Consider the following 7,500-nt stretch of genomic DNA (forward strand, 5'->3'; position numbering starts at 1 on the left):
GTAGAGAGAGACAGGGAGAGAGACAGACAGAACGATGGCAGGAAGGTGTTGGGGTGTATTGGGGGTGGGGTAGAGAGAGGCAGGGAGAGAGACAGACAGAGGATAGCAGGAAGGTGTTGGGGGGTAATGGGGGCGGGGTAGAGAGAGACAGGGAGAGAGAGACAGGGAGAGAGAGAGACAGAACGATGGCAGGAAGGTGTTGGGGGGTATTGGGGGTGGGGTAGAGAGAGACAGGGAGAGAGAGAGACAGAGGATAGCAGGAAGGTGTTGGGGGTATTGGGGGTGGGGTAGAGAGAGACAGGGAGAGAGCCCTGACCTGTTCACTGTGATTACTATTATTCGACCATGCTGGTCATTTATGAACATTTGAACATCTTGGCCATGTTCTGTTATAATCTCCACCTGGCACAGCCAGAAGAGGACTGGCCACCCCTCATAGCCTGGTTCCTCTCTAGGTTTCTTCCTAGGTTTTGGCCTTTCTAGGGAGTTTTTCCTAGCCACCGTGCTTCTACACCTGCATTGCTTGCTGTTTGGGGTTCCAGGCTGGGTTTCTGTACAGCACTTTGAGATATCAGCTGATGTAAGAAGGGCTAAATAAATACATTTGATTTGATCTCCCTTTATCTCCCAATAAACGTTTATGTGACCTGATCTGTGTAATGGAAACAACTTGTTGTACTGTATTAACACCAGGATAGTTCATACGTCTTCCCGGATACCTAACTTCATGTAGGCCTGCTAATTTGGTGCATAGAGATTCAGGAAGAGAGTACAAATTTGTAAAAAATAAAGAAATGATTATTACCGGGTTTCAGGGATACAATATTCTCAACCTAACGTCCGCTTCCCCTGAAAAACGGACGTGGCGAGTCTGCTCAGGTACCTATTTGTGCCTGCTACGTTACGTTAAGCTACCATAACTGTCAAAACAACAACATCTCTACCGGCAATTCAGCGTAGACGCCATATCCTGGTCCTAACTCAGTCAGCCAATCAGCTCACGGTGGAAGTCTCGTCATTCGCTGCGCTAAATCTGGCGGGAAATTCCGACCCGGCAGGGAAAATGAATCCCTCGGTTCTCAGGCAGGCTAGAGGCGCTATATTGTTACTGTTGCATCACATTGGATGACCACTAGCAACCGTATAGTGCTTTTGAGCAACAACAAAAAGACAACAAGTGACATATTGCAGCTTCAAGGTTTTGGATGGGGTTCAGACAAAAACAAGTCCACAGTTAAGTTTAGGTAGCCATTCCGAATGGTTACGGTTTCAAGTTTGGGATAGGCTTCAAACCAAACCGTTAAAAACGAGTGAACACGCGACCCTAAGAGCCGGAGCTTACCGCTCTTCTTTTTTAAGGTGTCCTCGGGGACATGGATTGCTGTCCGATTTCGAAGTGAATCTAGCCACGCCTGGCTGGTCTGGCTATGTGTGTGTGTGTGTGTGTGTGTGTGTGTGTGTGTGTGTGTGTGTGTGTGTGTGTGTGTGTGTGTGTGTGTGTGTGTGTGTGTGTGTGTGTGTGTGTGTGTGTGTGTGTGTGTGTGTGTGTGTGTGTGTGTGTGTGTGTGTGTGTGTGTGTGTCTGTGGTTCAGGGGCAGAATGAGTATCATGGCATCCTTGTTGAATTATTGATTGCTGTCTTGTCTGTGGTTCAGGGTTAAAGACCCCCCCCCCCCCCCCCCCCCCCCGCCCCTCTTTTCAGGCTCCGTTCCAAAGGTTCGACAATGTGAACGGCTCAAACGGGGACTAAAACAGTTCACGCACACCCACACGGTCCTTCACAGTACCCACTAAGAGGTCAATCACACGGTCTCTCCCGGCACTTACGGACCACACAGGGCTTAACTCTAACAGCAAACCACACGACCGCTAAAGCTCCCTGACCTGCTCTGTGTTTGAGAGGGCCAGAGAACCACAGAGAAAGAGGACGGAAGAAGGACACGAGGGAAGGGACGGGGGCGATGGGAGAAGAACATGGAAAGGAGAGAGGGGACGGAGGAACGGAGCGAGGAGAGGGGAGGAAAGAGGAGTGGGAGAAAGAGAGAGAGAGAGAGAAGAGAGGGAGTGAGAAAGAGTGAAAGGTGGGCGAGGGAGAGATGGTGTTTCTCTGTCTCTCTGACCCACCATCACAGGACGGGATTACCCTCTCCATCTCTTTTTTCGCTTGAAGCACAGACACAGGGAAGGAGGGAGAGAGGGATGGATGGCTGTAGATTGGGGGGGGGTGGGGGGGCTGCTGGAGACCTTTTTCCTCCGCTGGGATTTCCCTCCGCTGCAGAGTGTGAGTGTAATCTCCCCGGGTAAATCCCTCTTTAGCCAAACGAAGGAAGACTAGAGGAGAAAAGGAAAAGCTGTCTTTATCCAAATTCAACTGGAAGGAAAGAGGGAGGAGAGGGAGGAGAGGGAAGAGAGGAAAGAGAGGGAAGAGAAGAAAGAGAGGGAAGAGAGGGAAGAGAAGGAAGAGTGGGAAGAGAGAGAAGAGGGGGAAGAGAGGGAAGAGAAGGAAGAGAGGGAAGAGAGGGAAGAGAGGGAAGAGAGGGAAGAGAGGGAAGAGGGGGAAGAGAGGGAAGAGAAGGAAGAGAGGGAAGAGAGGGAAGAGAAGGAAGAGAGGGAAGAGAGAGAAGAGAGGGAGGAGAGGGAGGAGGAGGAAGAGAGGCTAGAGAGGGAAGAGAGGGAGGAGGAGGAAGAGAGGGAAGAGAGGGAGGAGAGGGTGGAGGAGGAAGAGAGGCTAGAGAGGGAAGAGAGAGAATAGAGGGAGGAGAAGGAAGAGAGGAAAGAGAGGGAGGAGGAGGAAGAGAGGGAAGAGAGGGAAGAGAGGGAGGAGAGGGAGGAGGAGGAAGAGAGGCTAGAGAGGGAAGAGAGGGAGGAGGAGGAAGAGAGGGAAGAGAGGGAGGAGAGGGTGGAGGAGGAAGAGAGGCTAGAGAGGGAAGAGAGGGAGGAGGAGGAAGAGAGGGAAGAGAGGGAGGAGGAGGAAGAGAGGCTAGAGAGGGAAGAGAGGGAGGAGGAGGAAGAGAGGGATGAGAGGGAGGAGAGGGTGGAGGAGGAAGAGAGGGAAGAGAGGGAAGAGAGGGAGGAGAGGGAGGAGGAGGAAGAGAGGCTAGAGAGGGAAGAGAGGGAGGAGGAGGAAGAGAGGGAAGAGAGGGAGGAGAGGGTGGAGGAGGAAGAGAGGCTAGAGAGGGAAGAGAGGGAGGAGGAGGAAGAGAGGGAAGAGAGGGAGGAGAGGGTGGAGGAGGAAGAGAGGCTAGAGAGGGAAGAGAGGGAGGAGAGGGAGGAGGAGGAAGAGAGGCTAGAGAGGGAAGAGAGGGAGGACGAGGAAGAGAGGGAAGAGAGGGAGGAGAGGGTGGAGGAGGAAGAGAGGCTAGAGAGGGAAGAGAGGGAGGAGGAGGAAGAGAGGGAAGAGAGGGAGGAGAGGGTGGAGGAGGAAGAGAGGCTAGAGAGGGAAGAGAGGGAGGAGAGGGAAGGAGGAGGGAAGAGAGGCTAGAGAGGGAAGAGAGGGAAGGAGGAGGAAGAGAGGGAAGAGAGGGAGGAGAGGGTGGAGGAGGAAGAGAGGGAAGAGAGGGAGGAGGAGGAAGAGAGGGAAGAGAGGGAAGAGAGGGAGGAGAGGGAGGGGAGGGAGGAGAGGGAAGAGAGGGAAGAGAGGGAAGAGAGGGAGGAGGAGGAAGAGAGGGAAGAGAGGGAAGAGAGGGAAGAGAGGGAGGGGAGGGAGGGGAGGGAGGAGAGGGAAGAGAGGGAGGAGGAGGAAGAGAGGGAAGAGAGGGAGGAGGAGGAAGAGAGGGAAGAGAGGGAGGAGGAGGAAGAGAGGGAAGAGAGGGAGGAGAGGGAGGAGGAGGAAGAGAGGGAAGAGAGGGAAGAGAGGGGGAGAGGGAAGAGAGGGAGGAGATGGAGGAGAGGGAAGAGAGTCTAGAGAGGGAAGAGAGGGAGGAGGAGGAGGAGAGGGAGGAGGAGGAAGAGAGGGAAGAGAGGGAAGAGAGGGGGAGAGGGAGGGGAGGGAGGAGATGGAGGAGAGGGAAGAGAGTCTAGAGAGGGAAGAGAGGGAGGAGGAGGAGGAGAGGGAGGAGGAGGAAGAGAGGGAAGAGAGGGAAGAGAGGGAAGAGAGGGAAGAGAGGGAGGAGGAGGAAGAGAGGGAAGAGAGGCTAGAGAGGAAGGAGGAGGAGATGTTGTAATTTGTCTGAGGGATTACAAGGTGAGCTGGCAGAATACTGCTGCATATATTGACTCACTGTATGTGTGTGTGTGTGTGTGTGTGTGTGTGTGTTTTAACATGTTTAACTATTCTTGTGGGGATCAGAAGTCCCCACAAGAATAGTAAACAAACAAACATTTGACCAACTGTTGACATTTTGTTAGAATTAGTTAGAATTAGTGTTAGTGTAAGGGTACGGGTTAGGGTTAGGGTTAGGAGCTAGGGTTAGGGTTAAGGTTAGGTTTTTGGATTAAGATTAGGGTTAGGAGCTATGATTAGGTTTAGGGTAGGTTTAGGGTAAGAGTACGGGTTAGGGTAAGGGTTATGAGCTAGGGTTAGGTTTAGGGTAAGAGTTAGGATAAGAGTACGGGTTAGGGTTAGGAGCTAGGGTTAGGTTTAGGGTAAGAGTTAGGGTAAGATTACGGGTTAGGGTAAGGGTTAGGGTTAAGAGCTAGGGTTAGGTTTAGGGTAAGAGTTAGGGTAAGAGTACGGGTTAGGGTAAGGGTTAGGGTTAGGGTTAGGGTTAGGTTTAGGGTAAGAGTTAGGGTAAGAGTACGTGTTAGGGTAAGGGTTAGGGTTAAGAGCTAGGGTTAGGTTTAGGGTAAGAGTTAGGGTAAGAGTACGGGTTAGGGTAAGGGTTAGGGTTAGGGTTAGGTTTAGGGTAAGAGTTAGGGTAAGAGTACGTGTTAGGGTAAGGGTTAGGGTTAAGAGCTAGGGTTAGGTTTAGGGTAAGAGTTAGGGTAAGAGTACGGGTTAGGGTAAGGGTAAGGGTTAGGGTTAGGGTTAGGGTTAGGGTTAGGGTTAGGGGTTTGGGGAATTAGGATTTTGAATGTGACTGAATTGTGTGTCACCACAATTTTAGTTGTACAAGACTGTGCGTGTGCATGTGCGTGTGCGTGTGAATGTCCATGTGTATGCACTCAATATATATATACACATGTTGATACATACTTCAGGCCATCTAAGCCCTGGATGGGAAAGGTCCCTCGCCAGTTCCCAGTGCCCTCTGACCTCTGCTGTTTAGGGGTTGACAAAGGGCATCAGAGCTGCCTTACCACATCTCTATTAGTCAGTCAGGCAGCCATGTGGCACCCCTACAAGCCCCCTACACCCAATCCACCCACCCTCACCCCTACGGGAGTGCACAGATCTCCCACACACAGCCCCAGAGGGCCAAAACAGAGGAGGGGAGAGAGGGGAGGAGGGAGAAATAGAAGAGGAGGGAATGAGCTGTAGGCCAGATTGAGTTCCATGTTTTGATGTGACTGTACAACAAGAGGACACCCAGAATCAGGATCACACACACACACACACACACACACACACACACACACACACACACACACACACACACACACACACACACACACACACACACACACACACACACACACACACACACACACACGCGTCTTTGCAGAGGCGGTAAGATCAAACGACAGTTGGCCAGATCTGTGTCAGAGTGATGTGGCGTGATTGTCTCTCAGTGTGTCTATGACTGACAGTGAGACAGTGGAGAGACTTATGGGGGGGGGGACAGAAACCCTCTGGCGGAACACTCACCCTCGACCATGACACACAGCATACCCTACAAATGATATTACACACGCTCCAAATGCTAACACACACGCAGGGGCATTTATGCTGTCATACGACATGAAGTCTCGCACTGTACATGCATACACGTGGAAATACACCGAGACAGAGGAACACACACACACACACACACACACACACACACACACACACACACACACACACACACACACACACACACACACACACACACACACACACACACACACACACACACACACACACACACACACACACACACACACACACACACACACACACACACACACGTTGTGACGGAGGTTTTGTCCCAGAAAGGAGATTGCAGAGTAGAGTAGTACTCTGCAGTCAGTGTGCTATAAACTGACTACTGTCAATCACCCTGCCCTTCTAGGCCACCTCTGCTTCCCTCTCTTCTCTAACTCTCTCCCTGCCACTCCATCCCTCTCTCCGTTCATCACGCCTTATATCTCATCAGGCCTTTGCCCCGTTCTCTTCCTCTCTCCTCTGTTCTGCCGGTCGACGTGACGTCCCATCTTTTAAATATATATATATTTTTTAATTTGACCCCCTTTTCTCCCCAATTTTCGTGGTATCCAATTGCTAGTAATTACTATCTTGTCTCATCGCTACAACTCCCATACGGGCTCGGGAGAGACGAAGGTCAAAAGCCATGCGTCCTCCGAAGCACAACCCAACCAAGCCGCACTGCTTCTTAACACAGCGAGCCTCCAACCCGGAAGCCAGCCGCACCAATGTGTCGGAGGAAACACCGTGCACCTGGCCCCCTTGGTTAGCGCGCACTGCGCCCGGCCCGCCACAGGAGTCTCTGGTGCGCGATGAGACAAGGATATCCCTACCGGCCAAACCCTCCCTAACCCGGACGACGCCCCACGGACCTCCCGGTCGCGGCCGGCTGCGACAGAGCCTGGGCGCGAACCCAGAGTCTCTGGTGGCGCAGCTAGCTCTGCGATGCAGTGCCCTAGACCACTGCGCCACCCGGGAGGCCTTGACGTCCCATCTTTGACGCAGTCCCGTGGCGAAAGGTGACACTACCGCGTCCACACGCCAACCACAACGGTCAATACAACACAGTCTCTATGACACCACTGGGACGCTACCACCAGTTACCGCGGACAACTGGCTTGTTTGGCATTAGAGAGCCTGTCAAACACTGCCGTGGAGATGGGAAACTGTGTTGTTGTTATGACGACAGTGACGCCGAGGCCCTCTCTATCTCTCTTTTAGTTCTCTCTCATCGTCTTCTCTCCCACTCCCTTCTTCCAACGCCTCTTCACGCTTCCCCATCATGTCATGATAGAATATCACGTAACAATAAGTGGTAACGTTATATCATGGCAACTCAAAGACAAACCTACCGGCACAAAGGATTAGGAAGGATCTACATAAATTGTGAAAAGGGGAGATTACGAAAAACGAGAAAAAAGGAGAGCACGAAGACTGTAGGCAGGACAAACCAGATTACCCGGCAACTGTTGGTTAAAGCCTTCCACTTATCATCACATTCTTATCCATCTTTCTCTTCCTCTCTCTCAACCCGCCATCCCTCCGTCCATGAAGCGCAGCACCTCACTCTCTGAGCCCCAGGTAGGGTCGGAAAGTAGTATTGTCAGCTCGGAGAGATCTTCTCGGCTTCTCCGCCGCATCTACCCCTTGATCTGAGAAAGAGGGACGGAGAGACGGAGGGAGCGAGAGACGGAGAGAAGGAAAGCATAAGGCAA

This window comes from Salvelinus fontinalis, chromosome 33 (genome assembly GCF_029448725.1).
Source record: "Salvelinus fontinalis isolate EN_2023a chromosome 33, ASM2944872v1, whole genome shotgun sequence".
NCBI classification, from domain to species: domain Eukaryota; kingdom Metazoa; phylum Chordata; class Actinopteri; order Salmoniformes; family Salmonidae; genus Salvelinus; species Salvelinus fontinalis.